This window comes from Mustela erminea, chromosome 4, assembly GCF_009829155.1.
Source record: "Mustela erminea isolate mMusErm1 chromosome 4, mMusErm1.Pri, whole genome shotgun sequence".
Classification (NCBI taxonomy): domain Eukaryota; kingdom Metazoa; phylum Chordata; class Mammalia; order Carnivora; family Mustelidae; genus Mustela; species Mustela erminea.
In genome coordinates this window covers 1,919,941-1,941,995 of record NC_045617.1, presented here as the reverse complement: position 1 = coordinate 1,941,995, position 22,055 = coordinate 1,919,941, and the positions used below count along the sequence as shown (strand labels likewise).

The 22,055-nt window shown below is 53.9% G+C and overlaps 1 long non-coding RNA gene and 1 pseudogene across 1 annotated transcript; both read right to left on the bottom strand.

The window, feature by feature from the left end:
- Window positions 1-16,573: 16,573 nt before the first annotated feature.
- On the bottom strand, window positions 16,574-17,287 carry LOC116587915 (annotated as a pseudogene).
- A 13-nt stretch (window positions 17,288-17,300) lies between these two features.
- On the bottom strand, window positions 17,301-18,209 carry LOC116587954. Its single transcript, XR_004284713.1, has 2 exons — window positions 18,172-18,209; window positions 17,301-17,743 (listed from the first exon to the last, which is right to left on the bottom strand). It is a non-coding gene; the product is annotated as an uncharacterized LOC116587954 (long non-coding RNA).
- Between the last annotated feature and the right edge of the window lie 3,846 nt (window positions 18,210-22,055).

Below are 22,055 nucleotides of genomic sequence, written 5' to 3'. Positions count from 1 at the left end.
AGTCGGGAAGTGTGGGCAGCCCCTGCTGACACAGAGATCGTGGCTTAACTACCCGGCATGCTCCCCTACCAGGGACCCGTTGCTCCGCCTACCAGCAGGACGGTGGCCAGTGCCAGCTCTCCGGCAGGGCTGGGCTTTGGGCCCCAGGCACCCAGGCTCCTGTCCTTTGAGGGGCTGCTGGGGTAGATGCCCTGCTGCCCAGGGCTCTGTCAAGCCTCCTTGGGTCCCCCTGAGCTGCTGGGGAGCTCGGCATCTCAGAGCGCTGTGTCTCAGTCTCACGGAGGACCCTGGTCCTGCTCTAAAGAACCCCCCTCCCACGGAGAGAGGAAGCCTTGCCCCAGAGAGAAAGCACCCCCTTTCTCAAGTCAGGGCTGAGCGGGGATTTCACCAGCTCTAGAGAAAAACACCCCCTGGCTTCTCACTGCAGCCTTCTTGCTGGGGGCCTGGGACGGCCGGTCGGGGGCCCCTAGGCTTCACATCCTCTGCGGCGGGACCATGCCTGATGTCACGATGAGGACAGCACCGTCTGGAGGTGAGCCGGGGCTCCTGTGTTCCTTACATCAAGGCAAACAAAGGTGCTTCCTTAGAGCACAGCAGGCCGTGTAGACACGTACGTGCTGGCTTCCCCTGTAGGGTCCACGGAGATCAAAGCACTTCCTCGCCAGACCGCTGCCCCAGTCTTGATGCAGGAGGAAAGAGCCCCCACGTGCACACCACCGGCCAGGTGGCCTCTGCTTGGGTTTGTCCCCACCCCCACCCAAGTCACTGCGGGCGGAGGGAGCCCTGGAGCCGTTTTGCCTCTGAATTTACGAGGGATCGATATGTACTTCCCTTGCCTTTGCGAGTCTCCGTCTGGCTTCGGGGTCGGGCTGATCCTGGCCTGACCGAAGGAGCTGGGGAGTGCTCTCTCCTCCTCTGTTTTCTGGAAGAGTTCGTGGAGTTTCTCCTTCTAAATGTTTGACAGAATTCACCAGGAACGTACGTGGGCCTGGCATTTCTCTGCGAGAAGACATTTAATTGCTTGTTTAATTTTTTTTAAGCTTGTAATGGATCCTTTCAGATTTTCTACCTCTTCTTGAGTAAGTTCCTGTAATTCGTGTTTTTTAGGGATTCGTCTGCCCGGATCTGCTGGCGTGAAGTTGTTCAAAGTCTTCCCTTGCCATCTTTTTCATTCCGAGCTGTCCGTGGCAATGTCCTCGCCTCCGTTCATGGTTTCGGTGCTCCGTGCCTTTTCTCACTCGTTCTTGTGTAATCTAGCTTGAGGTTTTCCACTTTGTTGGTTTTCAGACAAATGACTTTTGATTTCATTGATTTTCTCTTGTTTTTCTGTTTTACTATCACTGACTCTCACTGAATATTCACGATTTAATTTCTCTTCTGGCCTCGGATTTAGTCTCCGCTTGTTTTCCGAGATTCTCTCGGTAGAAACTTAATTACTGGCTTAATTGTGTCTCCTCTTCTAAGACGAGCATTTAAAGCTCTAAGTATCCGTCTAAGCGTTCCCATCGCGTACCCCATACGTTCTGACATGTTCTCTTTTCATTTTCACATTCAGATCCTCCCCGGAACCTGTGACGGGCTTACATCCTGATGAACCTGTTGGGAGCAGAACATGCTGTAAAGTCACAAATGCCCCTCATGCACCTCAGCTGACACCCTCGCTTAGCCAAGCTGCCTGCAAACGTCAGAAGGCCCCCATGAACCCACAGTCTGGCAGAGTCACGTCCCACGAAGCCCATCTTATAAGGAAGTCTCGACTACCTTGTGGGACGTACGGAGGACTGTGCTGAGAGTGGGCGACTTGTGGTCCGTGGGTACGAGCATGCTTGTCAGTGTTGCTTGGGTTCCCTCGGAATCACCTGGTCTGGGGGCCACAGCCAGCATCAGGAGTGAGGACCAGACTGCATGTCGCTAGCCCAGGACAGGATCCAAATTCAAAATTCCGGCACAGTTTGTACTGAAATAGATTGCTTTTGTGCCATTATGTAGTCAAAAAATCCTAAGTCAAAATGTCATAAGTTGGAGACCATCTTTTGTTGTCCGAATTCCCCCATCAGTGAAATTCTCCTTTGGGAGAAAAGGCCAGAAGGCTTTTCTCTAGGGCGCTCCTCCTTCGAGAGTGTCGTCAATACAAAGCGATACTGGGAGACCACCGAGTCGCTGATGTCACTGAGGAACCACCGCAGTTGTAAGTGGAATCTTCCTTTGGTTTACCAATGTCTCCCCCCCACCCCGCATAACCACCCCCAAATTCTGGGGCTGTGCCAGGCACCATATGGCCCAGAACTGGGGCAACCCGCCTGCAGGCGCCCAGCGACCTGGTTGAGAGCTGAGCCGGAAGGTAGTAAGTGGCTGACCTGGGGTCACGCGGCTAACACGCAGCGGAACACGGATTCGAAGCCAGATCCGCCAGACTCGGAAACCCACGCTCCACACCGCGGCTTCCACCTGCTTCCACACACGATGAGCGCCAGGGAGCGGGAGGAGTCCCAGGGTCCACACTGCGTACGTGGGGAAGACGCGCCAGCCCATGGCCTGTTCACGGTCCACACATTTCAGCTCGGGGTGCGGGAGACACCCGGGCTCAGGGCGTCCCTCGGAGTCAGGGCGACTTTGGCAGTGGACTCCACTAGGTCCTCCTTTCCTGGCGCGGGCTCATGGGGACCGCCCTTTCCCCGCTGCCACGTCCCCGCAGACCGTAAGTCGTCTCGGGGAGGCACCACGGCTCCGGGGCTCCTGTGGCCAAGCGGGCGGGCCGCGGCGGTCATGGGGACGGCTGTGCTCCCCCGGGGAGGCTCGCTGGCCACGTGTCTAGAACCCGCCAGCGGCGTCGCCTGGGACATTGAGATGCGTCTCGCTGGCTCGCTTCGAGCTCGCACGAGAGGGCGCATGTGATCTCATCGGATCACCAGTGATTCCTATTTCATCCAAAACGAAAGAAGAAAAGCTCTCGCAAGTGTACTTGTGCTCTGATTAGTTAACAATGTATCTTTTGGGACGACCAAAATAAAACTGTGACTCAGAGAAATAGCTTGGGGGCACGCGGACTCTCCTTGGCACCACACATCAGCTGGGCGCGTGCCTCTGGGGAAGTCGAGTCACCGCAGCTTTGGCTAACAACCTGGTGAGTTCTGGTCCCTGCAGTTTTTTAGGAGGGCACCCTGCCTCGGGGGTGCCCACTTGAGTAAGGGGTGAAGCCAGGACATCAGAAGATGTTAATGCGGAGAAGGGACAGGAGGAGGCCTGGGCCCCTCCCCAGGGCTTGGTGCCATGGACGGGGGGAGCCGGCGAAGGCCCAGTGGGGCCCTGGCTTGGGACGATCTGAGACACACAGTGAGGCAAGAACTGACCAAAGGGCTACATTCCAGCGACGACGCTTTCCTGGCAGCCAGAGGTTGAAGGTTGAAGCGGCAAGTGCTGTGTGGCCCAGGGGGTCCAGCAACCTCGGCCACGGAGGGCCCAGGCTCCCCTGCCCCCGCTCTGGGACCAGCCTGGGTCGCCCGAGGCCACACATGGGCGTGGGCACACTTCTTGGAGAGGAGGACCGACAACAAACTCGCTTCTAGTTGCTTTCGGACGAATGCGCGCAGGAAGAATGTGCCAGAAAGGTTCTGCCCCGCCTCCGCCTCCCGCCTGTGCTTCAGAGACTGCTCTGGCTGCCCCACTAGGCCCTTCGGGGGTCCGTCTCTGGGCGGACAAACATCTCCGGCTTGACCTCTTCCCTCCTGCACGCCCTCACAACACGGCTCCCCCGAGAACTCCGAGGCACACCTGCCCTGGGACCCCAGAGAGCTGGAGCTTAGGGGTTCCGCCCCAGAGCCTCACTGGTGTGAATGAGGACGATCCTCCTCTGCCCGGAGCCTTGCGGAGCGGGACCTTCCCATGCCCACCTGCTTCGCCCCTCCCCCCAGCTCCCACAGCCCCCCGCGGCCGGCTGACACCCACGGCTGGGGACCCCACTCCAGCCCTCCTGCCAGAGCGAGTCTGGAGGTCGTTACCAGGATGGAGCGCTCGGTTTTCATTCAGGGTCTTTCATTCAGGGTCAGTCCAGGCCCCCCTGCAGGTGGGGACTACCTGGGAGGACTGGCCGGCAGACAGTGGGCGTTTGTGGGCAAAATGACAGGAAAGAGCAGGTGATAGGGTGACAAGGGCTTCGAGAGCTGCGGGAGGCAGTGTGGGCTACGCAGGAAATGGAAAATGTTCTCAACTATTACCTGACACTGGAGGTTTCCTCTCCCCCCCCCGCCCCCCACAACGTTACTGTTTTTGTGTCTGAGGCTTTGCCCCAGGGAAGAGAAAGTCATTTTTGGCTTTTGAGATCTTGAATACTTGTGTGCTTGTGTGACGAAGGCATTAGTCTGAGAGCTAAAATGCTTTTGATGTGTAAGATCCAGGCTCTGCTGAGCCAGGAAAGGTTTTTCTTGGGATTCTGAGAGCCGTGCTGTGAGTGTAAACAGTGAGCTCAGAGGGAGGCCGTTGCAGGAGGAAGCAGAGCCCTGGGCGTGATGGGTGCCGGGTCCACCGAGCTCCTTCCTCAAGGGAGACAGGGAAGGAAGGCAGTGGGCCGTGCTGTGAGGCCGCCCGGGCACCTCCTGCGACGACCCTTCTGGGACCGAAGCCCTGGGGCAGGGACGGAGGCCCCAGGGAACAAGACGGTCTCCCAGCTCGGCAGGGTGGGGTCCCGGGGACTGCGAGCCTCGGGGAAAGGTGTGGAGCCGGCATGGCCTGGAGAAGGGGATTGACAAGGGTCCAAGTGGGCCGGAGGCAGAAGCCCCAGGGCACCGGCCGGGAAGGGGGTGAGCGCCAACTGTTCTCATCTCCAAGGACGCCTCTGCCACCTTCTGGACCGCGGTAGGAGCCGGGATGGGGCCACAGGGGAGCCACACGACCCTTCCCCCACGGAGCCAAGGTCGGAGGCGCGGCGGTGGGATGGCTCGGGCACCGGATCGGGCTCCTAAGCAGACCACCCTTGAGTGCGTTCCGACCGGGCTCTCCCCGCAGCGCACCCTAGCTCCCCGAGAGCGGGGCTGTCCCCCTCCCCAACACAGAGCTGCATGGGGTTCCCAGAGCAGCCCCTCCCCGGCCACCCACGTCTTCGTCCCCAGGCCTGTGGTGACGCGCCCTGTGGGTGAGCTGGCCCGCACCGTGTTTTGTGAAAACAAAACCCACGGCCGTGCAAACAATACTGAGATTCTTGTGTCGGGAGCCAGGGCCTGGCTTTGACCCCGTGTTCTCCACTGGGTTTCCTTTCAGATATTTCTTAGTAAATGGAGCCCAATTCCAGTGGAGACAAATGCTGAGAAATAGACCGTCGAACGCTTGCCGTCTGTGACAAGTTTCCCCGGCCCTCCTTGTTCTCCCGAGCAGAGACGCTCTGCTGCCCCGAACTCTCCTTCCCCTCTGTGCCTGAAAAAGAGAAAAGTTTTCCATACCCACCCACGGGCTGAGGGGAGCAGGGGGCTGTTTATATGGAAAGTAGATTTCTCTCGCCTTCCTGGGTCTTTAGAAATGACTGTGCCCAAGACGGCCTGTGGGGTGACTCCAATAGGCACATTTCCTGAGAGTTCGGGTGACACGAAACACAGCATGAAGACAGTCCGTGCGTGTGTGCATGTGTGTGTGTGTGTGTGTGTGTATGTGTGTGTGGCGGGGGCACCCCTACTCCGCCACCAACAAACAATTCTCCAACACCTGCTGGGTGTCCCACAATTCAGCCCGATTCTCACGCTACTCAGAAGGAGCGTCCAGTGCCGCAGGCTGAGGGCTCCGTGCCACAAGACTGCCCCTGCCTTCAGACCCCAGTCCCGAGTGCAGACGGTCCCGTGTTTCGGACCAGCCGGCCGCAAGGAGGAGGTCCCACGACCCCGACCTCGGGTTTGATGAACTTGCTAGAGCAGCTCACAGAACGCAGAGATGCGTAGCATTGCATTTACCAGCCTATTAAAGGACGCGACAGAGGCACCGGTGAACACGCAGATGGGAGAGAGGAGCCGCGAGAGGTCATGGGACCTTCTCCGGGAGCACCGCGCTCCCCGAATCTGCGCGCGCACTCACCCAGAGCTCCCAGATCCCACGCGAGGGGGGCTTTATGGAGGCTTCCTCACGGACGACGGGCCATTAACCCCCTTTCCTGCCACCCCCACCCCCGCCATAGCCATGGTGGCTCTTCCCAGTGACCAAGCTGCGTCCAGGAGCCCTCCAGAGTCGCCCCAATAGAACGAGAGAAGCTTCTAGTGCTCTTGTCCATTAGGAGATTCCAAGGGCTTCAGGATCCTTCTGCTGGGGATCGGGGCAGAGACCAATACAGAGATTTTTACCGTCTCACACTCACTCTCGTGGCTGGCAAGCAGGTGCCGGCTGTTGGCAGGAGGCCTCTCCACGCTGGCCTCGCCCGGCACTACCTGCGCATCCTCACGCACGGCAGCGGCTGTCCCCTGGGCACCTGATCTGAGAGATGGAGGTGGGGGCTCAGCATTCTTCATGATCGACGTTCCAAGGGCACACACGTCACACGTCACCCCACTGCAACATATGGATTGTGTAGACCATCACCAGCTCAGTGTGAGAGGCGGCGCTCCGGCTGTGGATTCCCGAAGACAGAGCCCCCGGGGACGCACCGGGGACTGCCTCCCGTGGGGGCTGCGGTGCAGGATAAGACAGTCCGTGAGGAGCTGCCATCACTTTTCATTCATGACAGCCTCAGAAGCCAGTCTTGCTTTGTGTCTCCTTTCCCATCTGCCCACTACGACAACAGAAACAACCTGCTCTTCCCTTCCAGACTGGACCGTCACTTGGAGATTAAAAATATTGGTGTCTTGCTGGGATCTGGGATCTCAAAACTACACCAATGGGTGTCATAGCTTTGTATTAACCCACAGAATCCAATGCAGCCGGGAAAGTGCAGAACGGTCCCCCTGGCACCAACGGGTCGTTGCTGGCTGGGGAGGGAGCGGCATGAGAGTGGGAGACAGTTGGCTCAGTCACCGGAAAGGGCCCAAGATTGAGGGAAGCTGACGTTGGCTCACGGGTGGTCCCTGGATGAGAAGTAGCAAGAGCCACGACTCCAATTCATGTCATCATAGTTAACGACAAGCGTGCTCCGCTCCAGGCACGGTGACAAGGACTCTGTATACTGACTCACCAAGTCTTTACAGTGACCTTGAAGTAGATGCCGTTATCAGTCCCATTTTACAGATGGGGAGTCTCGGGCACAGAGAGGTTAAAGGTCTCATGGGAAGGGTGTGCTAGCAAAGGGCAAATTTAGGGTTTGGATTCAGGCTACCTAAGCCAGGAGCTTACACACCCACAGCACTAGGTCTTTCTGCTTGTCCCACCTGAAACCTGAAAATAGGAGACCTCAGCGGTGGGAAGGTCATGAGTGCCTGGGACCCCCTGTGCACGTAAGTAACTGGCTCACACCGCCTCCAGCACGGGCAGGCTCTGGATGCAAGAGCGATTTTATCCAGTGTGAGAATTCCCAGAAGAACTCGCAGATAGGGCAGGTTTATCGTTATGAAAAAGCTGGTGTTGGCCACTTGCTGGGTCTTACGGCAGGCCAGCCCCTGGCCTTGTCTTCTTTCTCGCCCCACATGTCCTGGGCCTGGGTTTCCCCCAATTTTTTATCTTTGTCTTAACATAGTCAGTGCGGCTTGGTAAGCCTCTTTAACTCAGCCCAAGAGCGAGGGGAGTATTACTACCTACGAAAACAAAATAGCATACCGCACGCATTCCGTTAAGGGTCCTAAGGTTAGAACAATTGTTTCCGTCTTCCCAGCACCTTGTCTGTAAGAGCACAGCGGTGGGGGTGGGGGGGTGAGGTAGAAACACCTCAAAGGGACACGCGCTTGTAGACGTGGGAAGAAGGAAACGTTCTGTGTCTTTCGGTTCTGCGCTGCTTGCTAACAAGCCACGACAACGGATGACTTCCCAGGGCTCTGTGGTCAGGGCTGACCTCCTCCTCGTAGGCTGTCCTGTCATGGCGTTCTGTTGGGGGGATCCGCAGGGTCAGCGGAGAAGGCTGAGCCCCTCCTCTTGGGCTTCACAACACAGTGGCCTCAGCTGCAAGACACGTGTGACACCGTTTTGCTGCAATCTGTGGGGCAAGCTGCAAGGCCGGCCCAACCCGACTGAGCGGGACCGGGAACACCCCTCAGTCCGGGACAGCAAAACACGGCTGTCACACTTGTCACCTGCCATGGGAGGCAAGGATGGGCCTGGCGGTGGGCCAGAATCAGTGAAAACCGTGAATGAAAATAGCAGTTTTCTCCTCTTCACATTCCCTTCAATAGTATTGATAAATCATTTTTTAAAAAAATGTTTTAAAAAAAAAATGTTTTCCCCCAAGATGTAGTCAATTGAAGCGCTGTGTTCCTGGCACTCAGGCTCCGGGCCAAGGACGTGCTGGTGAACAGACGGTGGGGACTGGTGGGGGTGCAAGGACAGAGGCTGGACGGGAGCCGAGGAAATGAAGGGGGCAGGGCTGCCCGTGCTGTGGGGCTGCGTACTGGACCCGGGAAGGAGGTAAGGGTCCGCTTGTCACTAGCGTAGTGCAAAACCAGCAGCGCTAGACCAGACTGGGCCAGTCATGGACCAGCCTTCACTCTGCTTTAATAGAGGTCACTTTTAAGGACCCTCTGTCAACTACAGTAAGAAGGACACCATCGAACGGGGGGTTGCAGACAACGAGGGGTCAAAACTCCTTAGCCATTCATCAGGAGAGAGACAACTTCTGGAGGTGGTGAGTCACACATGGGCCACGCAGATACTCTCAAAAGGAGCTTTCCTCCTCCCTGTCCTCCATGCGGCCACTCGATATGTAGGAACACCCCGCAAAATGGCCCAAACTCAGCATTATCTTCAGAGGCCCTGGCTTGAAAGGATCAAGAGAAATGAGAAAAAAACAAAGGGTCTAAGAAAAATAGGGCTACAGTCGGAGTGCTGAAGTCTTTAACAACAAGTGCTCCATGCCAGCTACATGCTGGGTACGGTAGAGGTAGAAAAATCAACCTGCAGAGGGGGCTGGTCCTCAAATCTCTAGTTGGAAAGGTAAAATTTATACTGAAAAGACATTAAAAATCAATCACCATCACCATCATTACCATCACCATCACCATCATCACCATCACCATCATCACCATCACCATCATCACCATCACCATCACCATCACCATCATCATCACCATCATCACCATCATCACCATCACCATCACCATCATCATCACCATCATCACCATCATCATCACCATCACCATCACCATCATCACCATCATCACCATCACCATCATCACCATCACCATCATCACCATCACCATCACCATCACCATCATCATCACCATCATCACCATCACCATCATCACCATCATCACCATCATCACCATCACCATCATCACCATCACCATCACCATCACCATCATCATCACCATCATCACCATCACCATCATCACCATCACCTCCATCACCAACACATCCATCACCATCAACACCATCATCCTCACCATCCTCACCATCCTCACCATCATCATCATCATCACCATCATCACCGTCATCATCATCATCACCATCATCATCACCATCATCACCATCATCACCATCACCATCACCATCATCATCACCATCATCACCATCATCATCACCATCACCATCACCATCATCACCATCATCACCATCACCATCATCACCATCACCATCATCACCATCACCATCACCATCACCATCATCATCACCATCATCACCATCACCATCATCACCATCATCACCATCACCATCATCACCATCACCATCATCACCATCACCATCACCATCACCATCATCATCACCATCATCACCATCACCATCATCACCATCACCTCCATCACCAACACATCCATCACCATCAACACCATCATCCTCACCATCCTCACCATCCTCACCATCATCATCATCATCACCATCATCACCGTCATCATCATCATCACCATCATCATCACCATCATCACCATCACCATCACTATCACCACCATCATCATCACCTCCATCACCGACACATCCATCACCATCAACACCATCATCCTCACCATCCTCACCATCCTCATCACCACCATCATCACCATCATCATCATCATCACCATCATCTTTATCAGCAACACCACCATCATGATGACATCATCATCACTACCCTGACTAGCACCTCCTGTTGCCAGGCACTGGAGCATCTGGGCTTCACAAAGACCTTATACCTTCAGCTCGGCCTTTCGTAGATAAGATGACAAAGACAAAGGAGCTCACTACTGGACCAAGATCACCAGCTGGTTGTCATTAGATCTGGGAGTCGAGCCAGGGTTGGCCTGACTCCAGAGCCCGTGTTCCTAACCGCTCTGCTTCCTCTCTCCAGCATGCAATGTCCCCAGGAGAGCTCCTTGCTCAAGGTTGACAAAAAGAAAGCAATGGTAACAATAGGAAAATTATTTTCTCTAAATATGTAAACAGTGAACACCTGCACTGTTTTCTATGCTACCAGCTCTTTAATTTTTGACTAAAAAAAATCAATTACATCTAAACAATTTATTTAAAAAAATTCTATCTTCTCATTTCATCAGCGCCATGCACAAAGTTGAAATAAAAATCTGTGTAAAGCAAGCCTTGCAATACTTGAGAATGATGAGGATGACCAGGTCTGACAAGCTGGAATTCAAGATGCATCTGCCTGGGTCGCGGGCGTCACCCTATGCCACATAAATCAGCCTCTCCTTCTGCCATCCTGGGCTTATCAGGGTCATCCTTGCCCTGTAATTCATCCCGAACCCATCAGGTTTACCTTCGGAAAAGTAATTAAGCACCACCCAGCTAAAAGAGGCAAAGATTTAGAATGCATTAGACATGGAGATTAGAATGTAAACACAGAAATCTCAATTAACCTTCTAATCTGCAGGTCAGAAGGAGGGATCTCAGAGCCATGAGGAAAACACAATGCCCGCTCCCTGGAGCCCCACCCCGCTGGTGGCAGAATTTGGGTCACAGAGATCAGTTAGAATGACGGAAGGACACAGAGCAGAGCATCTCTGAGAGGCCGGGGCCCAGCCGCCCCTTGCGGCCAGCGTGGAGCCCGAGATGCGCAAAGAGCCCTGTGGCCGGCTGCAATGGACTCGGCGTCTGGGACAGTCTGGACAGAAGGACGCAGCGGGGAGGGGGTGACGTATACACGCAGAGGGGCGCGCTGAGCCGTGGACAGTGTGCAAGGGCGCGTGCAGGTGCCCCCCGCGCGGCACAGACCGCCGGGCGCGGGGCGCGGGGTGGGAGTTTGACTTCAGCCTGTTCATGTGCCCCGGCCAGCAAGGGTCCTATGAACGCAGCCGAGGAGGCTGGAGTGTCACAACAGCTTACTCAAGGTCGCTGGGGCGCTGGGGGACACACCGCCTCCTGACCGCACTCAGGACAGTGTGGCGCATGGCTCCCTCTGTTTGCTGCTCCTCTCTCCCCCCTAGACTGCGCCAATATTCTGAGCAAAAGGTGAACCTTGTGGCAGTCCCTAAAGTGGCCTTGGAAACTGAGAGTCAAAGAACTTGTGTTTCCAGCTGTTTTAATGAAAATATAACTTGTTTTTGTTCCCTGTCCTCGAGGGGGACTTCCCCCAGAAGAGCTCAGCAGGAGGCTGGCTCCCGTGGCCTCGGCCCAGCTGCGGGGGCATCTGTCCCGGGACCAGGACCTGAGCTCTCGCACCCCCCACCGCACACGGAGCAGCCCCACCTTCTCCCGGCCGGATCCGTAGAAGGCAGAACTGAGCTTTCCACCATGTCCCCAAGCCTCGGGGGAGCCCTGTAGCCCACACACCCTTCCAACGCTCATGTCCCTCCTGGAGCCTCAGGACGGGGCCTACCGGTAATTAGGGTCACTCCGGAGCTAACGGATCCTGTGAAACGAGGAGGCCTCGGACCCCTGGGACTGGGGCTTTCACGAGAAGAGGGAGAGACACAGACTCCCACGGCGGGTGGTGCGCCACGGAGGCAGACTCGCCCCGCGGCAGAGGCCAAACCCTGCCACGGCCAGAAGCAGGAAGAGGCGAGAAGGACCCTGCCCTTGAGCCGAGGCGCTCTGGCGGCGGCTGAAGTCAGTGAATTTGTGCCTGTCCTGCCACCAAGGCTCCAAGATGGCCGTGGGCACCACATCTCTCTCCAGGCAAGGTCACGGTCTCCTGCTCCACCATCTGCCCGAGTGCCCGCGTGGGTGAGATGCGGCAGAGATGGAAAACCTCTGAGACCCTCAGCCGTCCCTCGGGTGGCCACGAGCCCGGGGGCGGGTGTACGGGGGGGTGCGTGTGTGTCGTGGGCGGGATGTCCCCTCTCCCAGCACGCGCATCGATCACGCTGCCCCAGAGACCCCTGTGAGCCTTGTGCCTTGAAGCTGACCCCACAAACACGCATGCTCTGGGGCTAGGGAAAGGCGACCGTTGGCACCCAGCGCTCGACTGAGGGCTCTTGTGTAGACGCCTGTCTCGAAAGGTGGCCCAGCCTCTGTGGGAGGCCACTGGGGCAGAGGCCACAGGGACAGCCCCTCCCCGTGCACAGAACCCCCTGGTGTTATGCCTTCCCTCCCCCCAGGACATGGGCTGCCTGACTTAGGGGCGATTACAGAACAGCCGAGGCTGTTACAAGTGCCCGTTCCCCAGCCCCTGGCGGGAGAGGGGAGGCATGTCTGCAGGATGGATGGGTCCTTCTCTCTCCGGTGGACTTGCCTGGTCCTTCCAGGAGGATCCGGTCAGTGCCGAGCGCCGGGTCAGATGGGGAAGGTCTGAACCACCCGGCCTAGCCGTGTCCAGTCTGGGGAGACGGGACTGCAGGAAGTCTTGTGTTCAAACCAACTCCTCTCATGAAAACACACATAAATAAAGCTCAGGAGAAGGCTTTGAAGGTGCTGGTGGGAGGGGCTGGTGGAAGGGAAGAGGAAGGAAAGCCGGAACCCATGGGCCTCGCCCCAAACTCTCCGCCGGCCGGTCCGTCCAGGCTCCCGCAGCTGCAGGGCTGAGGACCCTGGCTTCCAGCCGCCCCCTTGCCGTCACCGGTCCTCCGCGTTGTGGACTTCCGAATGGCTCCTCGTCCGGTACAGATTAAAAGGCCAGCACCCCAGCCGGTAGTCAAGAACTTCTAGAACTGGACTTGACTCTGGAGACTCAAACTGCTTTTCCCTGGTTTCTCCCGAGCAGCCCCTACCCCGGGGCCTGCCTGCCGGGGGCCCAGCTCCCTGCTCCAGAGCTGCTCGCGCTGGCGCCCTCGGACCGCAGACCGCTCTGCCTTGTGTCCGAACAGCAAGGGAGCCCAAAACACAGACCACGTCCAAATGCCAAGCTGGGTCCTGTCAACGTCTCCCAAAGGACAGGAAAGGAATTCCAGTTCACTCTCGCGACAGGTTCCCTTTTTCGTCCTGGGGGGTCCCCTCACAGCCTGGAGGCTCCCGGGCCCGCCTCTGAACTCACTCCCCGTCAGATGCCCGCTGATGCCCCGCAGGCGCTTCTCCTTCGAAGCCTGCCCGCGTCCCCAGCGCGCCCAGCCTGGAGCGGCCACCAACACCCGTCCCAGACCCCCAGGAGGACTGCTAGACCCCAGCCTGCTGGTGGCCCCGCTCTCTGCAGGGGAGGGGCCTCCTCTGGAAACAGTCTTCTGTTACCTCATGGATAATTCTAGTAGGTAAAATTCTCCACCTCGGGACAAGTTTATTGTCTGTAATATTTCAAAATCCCACACTGCCTTAAGGTCACATAACCGATTCTGGCTCGGGTCTCGTGTTCCGAAGCAGGTGACAAACCCCTGAGGTGAGCAGGGTAGTCTCGCCGGCCCCTCCCAGGGGGTCCATCAACACCCGGCAGAGCAGAGGAGGGCAACCTTGGCCGCACTCGGGCAGGCTTACCTCCTCTTCACCGTCCCGTGCAACCCGATGAGATTTCGCTTCAAATCACATTATGGCAGGGTGGAAATTGTTTCCAGATCACAGAAGGATGCTGGCACAGTTTTGCCGTGACCAGAATATGCGTTGTGATTCCTTTCGCTGTGGTATCCTCAGGCCGTCATTAAACAGAGGAACAGACGGATGCGGTGTGGCCCCAGATGTCTGCCAGAGTGACACGCAGGAGGGTGAGTTACGCTGGACGCTGTCAGAGCTCACGACGTCTGCACACGCAGCACCGGGGACATTTGGAACTGGGTGAGTTGGTGTTAAGTACCTCCTGTTGGGTGCCCCGTGGGAGTCAGGGAGATCGTAACTTAGAATTTCCTTCAAGGTTACTGTTGCATTGCATGTCCTGGGCTCAACAAATAAGCAGACTGATTTATGTTGCAGGAGTTTGTAACTATTATAAACTACAACTAATTCGTAACTATTTAATATTTCAAATCAGTCACCTGCTCACGCTTAGTATGTCAAAATATAGTCTTCCCAACATTCTTTTAAGGGAAGCTGACACTGTACAATTAAATACAACATGACACAGGGTAATGCTGATGTTTTCTGGGAAAAGTTTCTAAAATGCTATAAAAGGAACGCAGTCTGATTTGGCATAAGACAGCAACAGATCCTTGAAACGATGGTTATCCCGTGTTCTACAGGCAAGTCGACGCATTTCTCTCTGAGTTTCTTGAGGTCGTTGAGCAAGCTTGTCCAGATGATTTTGGAAACAATAAGTCTGCCAGGAGGCAGCAGAATTCCCTTCAATAACATCAAGGGGAGACTTACTGGCCCGGCTCATTTGCTGGGGTCGGCTGTGGGGGGAGGTGCGGAGAATCGCCCTGTGGAGCGGAGCGTGGGCGTTCCAAGCATGCGTCCCGCTCTCCGTGTGCGAACAGGACACACAGCCTCCCTGCCGCTCTGCAAGCCTGACCCTTAGGCAGGGCAGCGTCGGCCCCTGCAGCAGGGAGTGGTGCGGGGAGCCCCGGGAGTGAGGAGGGAGCTTCCCGAAGCCGCCGGAAGGAAGACCACGGCTCTGACAACAGGTCTGTAGGACTGGACTGGCCCTCCCTCGTTGTCTTTTGGGTGTAGTAAAACTTCTCAACTATCCCAGTGTTTGATGAATTGGACCAAAATTCTTTACAAAACGGGGTCCCATCATCTACCCGACTTCCCGGGTGAATGGCAGGCCAGTCACAGAGTGTCCTTTTTGCTTACGGGGTTGTCCTTGCCACCGTAGCTTGGAAACCCACTGTCGCTTCTCCGTTGACCCGCAGACTCGCCAGAGCCCACTCATCGAAACCTCGTGTTTGAGACGCAGGCCGAGGCTTCTGCTCAGTACATCTGCGTCAGTGAAAGCACGTAACAAGACTGGGGTTCCACAAAGACCTGCAAACAATTAAGAGATCTCACCAAGGGCACTTAACTGAGTTGTAAGGAACTGCGGGTACCATGGGAACGTTGGCCCCTGGGTCCAAGCTGCTGTCCTACACGCACAGCCCATCACTCCCTCCTGCAGGACCGCTGAGCCCTGACACCTCCTGAGAGGTCGCGGTCTTTTCCAGCGTAGACAATGCCGAGGCGATCCTGCCCGGCCCTCAGGAGGCCTCTCGGCTCTGCAGTCCATCCAATCGCAAAGATTTCCTGCAGGATGTGCTGCATGTCCAGTTTTGACTTCACAAATAGTTCACAGTTGAGAAGGTTTTATATTTTTTTGAGTTCAGATGTTACGGTTTAATTTTCCACCGCCTCCCTCTGCTCCCGGCATGGTCCTCACCCCACTCCCAGAGGCGGCGAGGACTCAGTAGAAAGTGAAGTTCTGGCCGACCCCCGTCAGATGCTTTATCGCCAGTTCCATCAGAAACACATTTTGTTTTTAAGATTTTATTTATTTATTTGACAGAGAGAGACACAGCAAGAGAGGGAACACAAGCAGGGGGAGTGGGAGAGGGAGAAGCAGGCTTCCTGCCGAGGGGAGAGCCCGATGCGGGGCTCGATCCCAGGACCCTGAGATCATGACCTGAGCCGAAGCAGACGCTTAACGACTGAGCCACCCGGCGCTCCCAGAAACACATTTTTTAAAAAAGAAAAAATTGTGTTACACGTCCACGCTGCTGCCTGATCTTTTCCATGTAGACGGCTCCTGACCTCCGTTTTATGACTTAGACACAGGGCCCTTCCCATGCACGCTGGTCCACTTCAGTACTCAGGGGACTGGTAATTAGTTGACCTCACAACTCGTGCGGTGTAAGTCTTCAGCCAGCTTTGAATTCATCTGAGTATATCAAGGGACATCAAAACCTGACCTAAGTTACGACACACACAGTTTCCCCACCTGGTAAGAGATCACACTCAAGAAATAATGCAGCTTTGGGGTGGTGTTTTCTTTTAGGTAAGCTGATGCAAATTTCTTTCTTCCTCAGGCAGTCCCCAAACATCTTTTTAAATCTAACCTATAGATTTTTCAATTTTTTTGGTTATTTTTATTTTTTTCTTTAAAGTCCATTGATCGTTCACAAAAACCCAGGAAATGCAACTAAGGAGAAAACAAATGTCCAACCGAGATCTAAGAACCCAGAGCTACGGAGGAGACGTGGCACTGGACTGCTGGGTTGCGGGACGGAGGGGTGGGAGGGGTGGTCCCCGCGGGGCAGCTGGCCCTGCAGGACGCGGGAGGGAGATGAGGCCGCCAGCCCGGCGGGCGGCTATGTTAACCGCTGCACGATGACGGCGTTGAGGAGGTTGGCTTCCTTCAGGGTTTGGCTCTCATCAGCCAGCTCTTTGTTCGGGAAGGTAGTCATGAGGACAAAGCTGGTAGCAGCCATGGCCGGCCGGGCGTCCACAATGAAGAGTCGGATGTCACTGATCCTGTGGCTGTGGTTGAACTTCTGCACCAGCCTCCCGCCGTCAGTGAGCCGTATTTGGATGTTTGTGGTGGGCTGTGACTCGTCGACTGAGACGGAAGAGCTGGCTTTGGCTTCGTTTTCTGCCTGTTGGGCTGAAGAGCTGGTATTCAACACTTGGGGGGCCGTGCTGCCCAGTTTCTGACCCTCTCCAGTGAAGGCTTGAGGGCTCCCTTGGGCTTCACAAAATCCTCATCCCGATGGTCTTCCATGTCCAAATTCACCCGCCCACCGTGAGCTAACCTCCGCAGCTCTGCTGGCACCTCCCCTCTGCGGATAGACTCCAGAAACTGGGCATTGGATGGGTCTTGGTAGCTTCTGAGTTCGCCATTGTCCAGGCTGAACCCACTCTTCCGGAGCTTCAATACTACATGAACATCCTGGCCGGAATGCCACCTCCTTTCTCCTGCCACATAGGCAGATTCTTCCTCTGGTGCTGCCCCCAGGTGACAGCCACCCCTGCAAATGGTCTTGGTTTACTGGTTTTTAAATCTAACCTATAGATAGCCAGTTCACTTGCTTCCAAAGGGCCCCTGAGCCCCGTTTTGAAAGTGAGGGCGTCTCTCCATCCTTTTCTCCTGGTGTCTCCCTCATTCTCACGACCGCACTAAGGTTTCCTCCAAGACGCTCGCAATCTCATTTCCAAGATCCTTTAGATCATCTGAGTCACACAGCTCATACTGTCTTGTGGAAAGCAGGTATTCTCATTTATTTTCTGACTATTTGGGATTTTAGTCCCTATAAGTTTACTCTGTCCTTTCTGTCTGAACACCATTTTCATATAAAGGAAGTGAAAAATAAAGTTCAAACTGAGTCATTCTGGCTTCTTTTCCATCTGTTAACATGATACCTTCTGCTCCTTGTTTCTTGCACCAAACAAAATGAAGCAAAACAAAAAGCCCAAGACGATTCTGGACTAGAGCATCATGGCCCTGAAATCAGACAGAAGGAAAGCAACTGAGGGATTTGTGGATTCCTAAAGGCACAATATCAGCTAGCGTGCTGGCTTAGACAAAGGACGGTCTGCTGTTGTCTCCAGCTCTTTCCCAGACTTGAACCAGTGACCAGGCACTCCCAAGAGCAAGTGGAAATGCCCCCCAATGGGCACATTGGCAGGAAACCCAGCCCGGTCACCAGGCCTTTCTCTGGTAAGAAATGTAAGCTATAAACTGCTGAGCGGGCGGAAGTCCTGCTGGGCCCAAGTCTAGGCAAAGCTCTGCTGTATCTGAGTGAAAACCCACTGCCTCTGCGTAATTACTAAAAAATTCCCCAAAGGGGTAACTGGTCAGCTGATAAGTTAAATAAAAAGGAATTATAAAAATATATATATACATACCCAATCTGAGGGCACCTGGGTAACTGTCAGCGAAGCGTCCAACTCTTGATTTCAGCTCAGGTCATGATCTCAGGGTCGTGAGATGGAGCCCCTACATCAGGCTCTGCGCTCAGTCCTCCCTTTGCCCGTCCTCATGTGCTCTTTCTATAAATAAATATGTAAATTTTTAGAATCTTTAAAAAATATATACTCAATCCAAAGGTAGGCCAAAAAAAGGGGGGGGGGGAGCAAATACCACAAGTAAAGAGCATTAAGAAGAAGACAGATTTAAACCCTACCGTGTCCATGATCATACAAAACACCATGGTCTGCATGTTCCAGTTAAAGTCAGAGACTATCAGACTGGATTAAAAGAGTTAAGGCCACCTGTATCCTGCTGGTCAGAAAGCTGACTTGGAAGGCATCTTGGCAGCATCTCACAGAGTAGCACATTCTCTTCCTGCAATACGGCGTCCATACTTCAGCAATATCCATGGGACACGAGAACACATGTCCACACAAGTTCTCTGTATAAACATAAAGCAGCTTCGTCCATTACCAGCAGAAACTAGAAAACACAGGCATGCCCAAAAGTTGCTGAATGGAAAAACAAATTGTGGCATTCTTTTCAACATTGTATGGGAAGCCTTTGCCTCTGTGATAAGACAAGAAAAGGATATTAAAGGTATACAACTGGGAAGAAAGAAATAAAGCTTTGTTTTCAGGTGTTATGATCAGCTCTGTAGAAAATCCAAAAGGATCCGTAAACTCCTAGAACTAGTCAGGAATCCTAGCAAGTTTGCAGGACACAAGGCTGATACACAAGTCAATCACGTTCCTACACATCAGCAATGAACAGGTGGAATTTAAGACACAATATCATTTACATTCACACCCCCAAAATGAAACACTTAGGTAAGTCATTGTCACTTAGGTTAAATATATATATATATATATATAGAGAGAGAGAGAGAGAGAGAGAGAGAGAATATCTGTATGAGGAAAACTACAATACTCCAATGAAATAAGTTTAAAAAAAAAAAGAAAAAGAAAAAAAGAACTAATTAAATGAAAAGATGTCCTATGTTCATAGAAAGAAAAAGCTAATACTGCCAAGATGTCAGCTCTTCTCATGCTGACCTATAGATTCACTGCAATTCCAATCAAAATCCCAGCGGGCTGTTTGTGGGCATCAACAAGCTAACCCGGACATTTGTAGGGAGAGGCGAAAGGTTCTGAACAGCCACACGATGTGGAAAGTGTGAGGACTGACGGGACTCCAAGTTAGGACCTCCTGGAAAGCTGCGTAATCAAGACAGTGTGCTGTTGGTAAAAGAAGCGACAAACATGTCGATACGCAGAATGGAACCCTGAAATAGACTCACATAAGCACGGACAACTGATCTGTGACAAAGAACATAGGCAACAATGGGGCACACAGAATTTTTTCAAGAAACTGTTGTAATAACTGGGCATCCGCGTGCAAATAAAAAAGAAAAATGATCCTAGACATGGGCTTTACACCCTTCACAAACAACCAACCAAACAAACAAAAAACTCAAAGTGGATCACAGACCTACATGTAAAACACAAAACTATACAACCCTTGGAAGATGACAGAGTAGAACAGGTAGATGGCCCTTGTACAGCGACGACTTTGTAGAAAAGACACGAAAAGCGCAATCAATGAAATAAGGAATGGGCAAGCTGGACTTGATTAAATTAGAACCTTCTGCGCCCTAAGATATAATGTCAAGAGAATGAGAAGACACACCACAGGCTGGGGAAAGTACTTGCAAAAGGCACACCTGACAGAGGACTGTTATCCAAAGTATGTGAGGAACTCTTCAATTCAACAATAAGAAAACAGAGAAACGGATTTAACAATGGGCCCAAGACTCTAACAGGCTCCTCACTGAAGATAATAAAGGTAGAAGAAAAATGTATGAGAAAAGGCGTCATATCATGTGCCATTGGGAAATGGCAACAGTGAGATACCATGGCACCCCAGGAGAACAGCCAGAACCCGGAGCACCCACACCCCACAGGCTGGTGGGGCACAGAGCGGCAGGAGCTCTCTCTCATCGCCGGGGGGAGTGCCAACGCTGCAGCCCCTTTGGAAGACAGTTTGGTTACTTCTTACAAAACTAAACACACTCTTACCACACCTTCAAACCAACTGACCTTTTTGGTACTTCCCCAAAGGAGCTGAAAGCTTATGTCTACACAAAAACTTGCACGTGGGTGTCTATAACCCCCTTATTCAATGTCGTCCAAGCTCCGAAGCCATCAAGGTATTCTTCAGCAGGTGAGTGGATAAGGAAGCCAACACGTTCAGACAAGGGAGCATTCTCGGGTGCTGAAGAGAAACGAGCTGTCGGGCTGTGGAAAGACACGGAGGAGCACTAAACGCACCTCACGAAGCCAGAGACGTCAACCTGAAAAAGTCTGCATTATGGATGGTTCCAAGCATGTGCCGTCCTGGAACAGACAGGACTGCAGAGACCACGGAATGACCGGGGGTTACCTGAGCAGGCGGGAGGGACGAACGGGCAGCGCGTGGAGGACTGGGGCGGGGCCACGGCTCCGAACGCTACGGTAACGGCGGGCGAACATCATCGTACGTTCCTCCGAACCCAAAGAACATACAGGAGTCAACCCTAAGGTCAACCGTGGTCCTTGGGTGGTTGTGATGTGTCCGTGGGGCCCGCCGGCTGGAACGGTGCACTACCCTAGCGGTGGTTGTTGCTGGGGGGGAGGCTGCGCCCGCGAGGGGGTGAGCAGCGGTGGGAAACGGTGACACCTGCCTCTCGACTTTGCTCTGACTTTCAAACCGCTCTGAAAAAAATAGTCTTACAAAATATAATGTAAACTACCTTTTTCTGTCTTGCTGATGTCCAATCAACATCTTTTCTTCCTTCTCCTAATGTCCTCCATAAAGGGGGCGACATCGGAGGAGGAGACGAACCACGAGAGACTGTGGACTCTGGGAAACAAACTGGGGTTTTAGAGGGGAGCGGGTGGGGGGATGGGTGAGCCCGGTGGTGGGCACCAAGGAGGCCACGGACTGCATGGAGCGCTGGGTGTTTCACTTAAACAAGGAATCACGGACACTACATCAAAAACTAATAATGCCCTGTATGGTGGCTAACATGACATAATGTTTAAAAAATCTTTTCTTGACTAGCTGTCAACGTGCTGGTCAGTTGAAGGTGCGGCTCTCTCAGGTTAGCCGCACACAGCGCCTGTCTCTTCCTTTACCTTCCCGTGCGCTACAGCCTCCGGCAGAGAGCTAACCGCCGAGCTTTTGTCCATGGCTCTTACCACCTGAGCCTCCTTGGAGTCCCCTCAGAATGAAAGCTGGGGTCAAGACGCCATCTTTATTTATTTATTTTTTTTAAAAAGATTTTATTTATTCATTTGACAGACAGATTACAAGTAGGCAGAGAGGCAGGCAGAGAGAGAGGAGAAAGCAGGCTCCCTGCTGAGCAGAGAGCCCGATGTGGGACTCGATCCCAGGACCCTGAGATCATGACCTGAGCCGAAGGCAGAGGCTTTAATCCACTGAGCCACCCAGGCGCCCCAAGACGCCGTCTTTAAACCCTTCGACTGCATTTCTAGAAATTCTATTCCTGAATATCTTGCCTGCTGCTGGTTTCAGTGGGAAGTCAGGCTCGAGCATTCAAGATGAAAGTCCCTTTTGTCCCGCGGCCACCCTGGAAGCTGTGACTGCGCGGCAGAAGCTTCAGTCACCTCAGGTGCTGCCCGATAACTCGCCCGGTGCCGTCACTCTCGCCTGGGACGCTGCCTTCGGCCTCCTCCCGTCTTTCCTTAAAGGGTGTATCTACAGAAACACTCCGTGAACTCGAGAGATAAACAGAGAGGAGGACCTTTAAGGAAGCAAGAAGCAGCCTGTTTTATACACGTCA